This window comes from Uloborus diversus, chromosome 1 (genome assembly GCF_026930045.1).
Source record: "Uloborus diversus isolate 005 chromosome 1, Udiv.v.3.1, whole genome shotgun sequence".
Lineage (NCBI taxonomy): Eukaryota > Metazoa > Arthropoda > Arachnida > Araneae > Uloboridae > Uloborus > Uloborus diversus.
Window position 1 is genome coordinate 199,804,439 of NC_072731.1, and position 5,493 is coordinate 199,809,931.

The following is a 5,493-nucleotide window of genomic DNA, read 5'->3' on the forward strand; positions in this document are numbered from 1 at the left end:
GTATGTTATTTTGTTTTTAGTATCATATAAATTAGCTGCAGAACTATTTCTCTCTATTTCATGTATTTCTGCTTTAGCTCTGGCTAATGGGCGGTAATTTACTGAATATATTTCTCTATTGTTTTAACTTTACTTTTTTGTACTAATAAAGTAGTTTGCTAGCACATGGGTCATATAGAGCTGCAATAATGTGTATTCTATAGAGTAGCAAGGTCTATTTCATCAAATTCCATGGATGTTCTTATACCTTTGTACAGAAGTTTGGTAAGACCACATTTAGTGTATGCTGTTAAGCTTTGGTCTCCTTATCTTAAGAAAGATATTAGTTTTTTGAAAGGGTTCAAAAGAGGGCTATGACATTAGTAAATGGGCTATCTAGTTTAGATTATGATTCCAGGCTTAAAATGCTTAATATGTAGTCTTGAGCAAAGGAGAATAAGAAGAGACATGATCCAAATATTTAAATTTATTAAAATGAAAGATATTCATGGACTCTTTACAGACAGCAAAACTTGGAGTCAAATACAAAAATACAAATACAAAAGTGACGACCAGCAACAGGCTTTGGGCCCAGCTAGACTGGTCCTAGTCAATTTACAATCCCCAGTGAAGATCAATGGCCCTCTTAAAACTGTCTACTCCTTTGCTCATTACCACCTCTTCCGATAAGCTGTTCCAAGGTTCCACTACCCTGCTAAAATAATAATTTTTCCTAATATCCATGTTAGCCTGAGATTTAAATAGCTTAAAACAATGACCCCTTGTCCTGTTTTCAGTGCTAAATTTTAGCCCCGTAACATCTTTCGTTTTAATAAATTTAAACAGCTGAATCATGTCCCCTCGGTCTCTTCTTTGCTCAAGACTGTACATTTTTAGCCTTCTAAGCCTGGAATCATAATCTAAGTGGGAAAGTCCACTTATTAGCCTTGTAGCCCGCCTTTGAACCCTTTCCAATACATTAATGTCTTTCTTAAGATAAGGAGACCAAAACTGAACAGCATACTCCAAATGGGATCTTACCAAACTTTTATATAAGGGCAGAAGAACTTCTTTAGATTTGTTTGAAATAGATCTATTGATAAACCCAAGCATCTTATTGGCCTTGTTCCTAGCAATGCTGCACTTTTGGCTAAACTTTAAATCCTGACTTATTAAGACCCCCAGATCAGTAACTTTGTCTGCCTGACTAATGACTGAACCTTGCAAATAATAACTTGTACACTTATTTCCATGCCCTAAATGTAGGACTTGACATTTCCCAACATTAACAGCCATACCCCATTTATCAGCCCACTCCGTAATATGATCTAGATCCTCTTGCAGCTGATTTGCTTGTTCTTCATTTTCTACAGTCCCCATAACTTTGACATCATCAGCAAAACAATTCATGTTCCCAGAAATATTTTTGTGAATATCGTTCATAAAGACAATGAACAGAACAGGCCCTAACACTGATCCTTGAGGAACCCCGCTTAAGACCTCACTCCAATTAGAATAATTTCCCCTTACAACTACTCTTTGTTTCCTTCCGGTCAGCCAATTTTTTACCCAAATGAAAGTTTTCCCTCCTATTCCTATATCAGCTAATTTGCTAAGTAGAGCATCATGCGGTACCTTATCGAAAGCTTTTTGAAAATCAATGTAAACAACATCTACAGGCTTCTTATTGTCCAAAGCCATGGTAACTTTGTCATAGAAATGTAATAAATTAGTTGCACAAGATTTACCTTTCCTAAAACCGTACTGAAAACTAGTCAATAGATTATTTGTCTCTAGAAAATTTACTATCTTAATTTTCATCAATGTTTCAAAAATTTTGCAAACCACCGAAGTTAGACTCACAGGTCTATAATTTCCCGCACTCCCTTTAGACCCTTTCTTGAAGAGCGGTGTAATGTTAGCCAGCTTCCAGTCCTCTGGCACTGTCCCCGAATTATAAGAAGCATTGAAAATGTTTGCGATTACATCTGCTAATTCCTCTGCACATTCAACTAAAATTTTCGGATAAATATTATCTGGTCCCGGAGCCTTAGTCTCTTTAATTTTTTTCAAATGAAGTAAAACGTCATCCCTGGAAAATACAAAGTCCTCAAGCTGTACTATAGCTTGTGTCTTGTTGGTGTCAACTGTTGAGATACAGTTATCGTTAAAAACACTCGAAAAAAGTTATTAAGAACATTAGCAATATCACTATCGTCGTGAATTAAAATTCCGTGCTCATCAACCAGTGGCCCAATCTGACTATTTCGAACTTTCCCCGAATTAGCGTATGCAAAAAACCTCTTGGGATTCCTATTTATGTTAACTGCCAGTCTTTGCTCCAACTCTCTTTTCTGAATCCGTACCAAATACTTAAATTTACGCCTTGCCTTACAATATTGGAGCCTATCTGCACTGTGACCTGTTTCTCTAAACCTATGAAAAGCAGCTTGCTTGTAATTTAGAGCGTCTTTAGTTTCCCTAGAGAACCACATTGGTCAAATTTTAGTGTTGACACCCTTTCTCCTAAAAGGAACATGATCCCTAACCGTATTCGCTAGATTTTCCTTAAAGTCTGCCCACTGAAGATTCACATCGCTATTGTCCAATCCAGAAGAAAAAACTGCTTTCAAACTCTGCCGAAGTGCCACAAAGTCAGTATTTCTGAAATTGGGCACAAACCTAAAATTCTCTACTTTGTGCATATCAAATTTAATCCCAAACCTAATACTGTTGTGGTCACTATCTCCAATGTGTTCCCCTACACATAACCCCTGAACAGAACCTTCCATATCACAGAAAACTAGATCCAAAATCACGTCCTGTCGAGTACCCTGAGTTACAATTTGATCTAAAAAACAGTCACCAATTACTTTCAAAAATTCCTCTTCTCTGCTATTACTATGGTAAAAATTATTCCAATCAATTCCTGGGAAATTACAATCTCCCATTATGATGACTGACCCCTTGCTAGAAATGTCACTAATAATACTAAACATCTGTTCGTCTTGACCCTGGCTTAAGTTGGGTGGCCTATAAATATTCCCCAAACGTAGTTTTTTGCCCTTATTACTAATCAACGCCAGCCAAATCATATCAATCTCATTAGGTTTCATTATACAAATACAAAAGTGACGACCAGCAACAGGCTCTGGGCCCAGCTAGACTGGTCCTAGTCAATTTACAATCCCCAGTGAAGATCAATGGCCCTCTTAAAACTGTCTACTCCTTTGCTCATTACCACCTCTTCCGGTAAGCTGTTCCAAGGTTCCACTACCCTGCTAAAATAATAATTTTTCCTAATATCCATGTTAGCCTGAGATTTAAATAGCTTAAAACAATGACCCCTTGTCCTGTTTTCAGTGCTAAACTTTAACCCCGTAACATCTTTCGTTTTAATAAATTTAAAAAGCTGAATCATGTCCCCTCGGTCTCTTCTTTGCTCAAGACTGTACATTTTTAGCCTTCTAAGCCTGGAATCATAATCTAAGTGGGAAAGTCCACTTATTAGCCTTGTAGCCCGCCTTTGAACCCTTTCCAATACATTAATGTCTTTCTTAAGATAAGGAGACCAAAACTGAACAGCATACTCCAAATGGGGTCTTACCAAACTCTATCGTTCTTCATTAATTACCAATTCATTGCAAATTAAAGTGTCTCTGACATAAAATAAAACCCCACCACCTCTTTTACCTACTCTATCTTGTCTAAACAAATTATACCCAGCAATCGATAATAAATCATCATCACTTTCGGTAGCCCATGTCTCGGTAACTCCAATAATATCCAACCTCTCGTCTATAATTATGCTTTTCAATTCTTCCATCTTGTTCCTAATACTACAAGCATTTGTATAAAAAACCTTAAGTAAGCTCATCTTACTTTTATTTAATGCTGCACGATTGTTTGAATCCCAAGTGTTGAAATCTTTTCTCTTATTAGCCACCCTATTTCCATTTCTACTGAAATCCCGATAGTTAGTACCCTTTGGAATTCTGCTCCTTAAACCATGCCCCCCATTCCAACTTAGTTTTTTGATTCTGAAGCCTCTAAAACCAAACCACTAACCATTTTGACCCCTGTAGAGCTCAGATGTAGGCTATCCCTAGCAATCCAATCTCGTTTACATCTACTCCACACATCAATAAACCTGATACTACGCTTAACGCAAATTTCCTTGAGTACCAGGTTCATACACCTAGCCCGTTGGTTTAACCAACTCCTATGCACTGCATACCTGGGAAGCAAACCAACCACTTGGATATTTGCCGAACAGTAGGTTGCTTTGTCCAACAGGGAATCCCATTCCTTTGTAAACTCATCATTGTTACTATGGCCTACATCGTTAGTTCCCACCGACAAAGTAACTACATCCTCTTTATTAAATACCCCCTTCTTTTCAGCAACCCTATTTACATCTCTCACCCGAGCCCCTGGCAAACAACATCTAGCCACCTTACGTCTAACTCTGCCTATTGAGTTTCCCACCTCACGCACCATTGAATCTCCCAAAATTATACCCTTTGTTTCCCAGTCAGTCGCCTCAGCAATAACTTTCCCCTTTACCTCTGGAATTTTCCCACTATCTAACACACAGCTAATTCCCACATCCTTTTTACTAACTTCCTGCTTTAATTCTGGAATATTCCCACTATCTAACACACAGCTAATGCCAACCTCCTTTTTGCTAACTTCCCCCTTTCCCTCTGGAGTGTTTACCCCATCTACACGCCTACAGCCTAATGCTAACTCACCCTCCAAAGTAAGCATCCTAACTCTGATTTCTGAGAGTTCAACACAATTTGTGCAAATGAAATCCTTCTCAGACTCATCCTTCCCCTTAAACAAGCAGAACATCTGACATAGGTCACAAGAAATCCACTTGTCCCCTTTACCACTTTTAACCTCCTTCATTATGCATATAACTCCCATTTTAGCTCAAAATGGTACACTTAAAAAGTCAATACAAAAATACAAAATTGGAGAAATAATGCTAATTATTAGAATTAGAAAGCTTTGGAAGTAAAAGATACAAATATTACTAAATCCTAAGACAAGCAGTAAATTAAAATAAACAAGTTACACCCTAAACAGAGCAGTCAGGCTTAACAAGAAATCAGCACAATTTAGGCTTAGCTACACAGAATAGAAAAACACTTTAAGAAAGCAAGTAAATCAAAAATAAGACTTAAAAGCACAAGAATACTTAATTATATGATAAAATACAATAAAAATACTGAAACTAAAGTAGTAAAATAAACAATTACAGTAAAAAATCACTTATCTCAGGAGCAGCAAAAACACTCCCCAGCAACTGTAGCGCCCTCTAGCGGCGATTGAGTCATTGTTTTAAGCTTTTCATACAGCCAGTCTCAAAATTAGGAACAATTACTATTTCAATATGGTCATGAGAATTTGGAATAGGTTACCAAAACCAGTTCTCACATGCAATCAGAGGTGGCGATTGGGATGGAAAAGTGTGTGTGGGGGGGGGGGGCGAAAAAAAAAGACAAC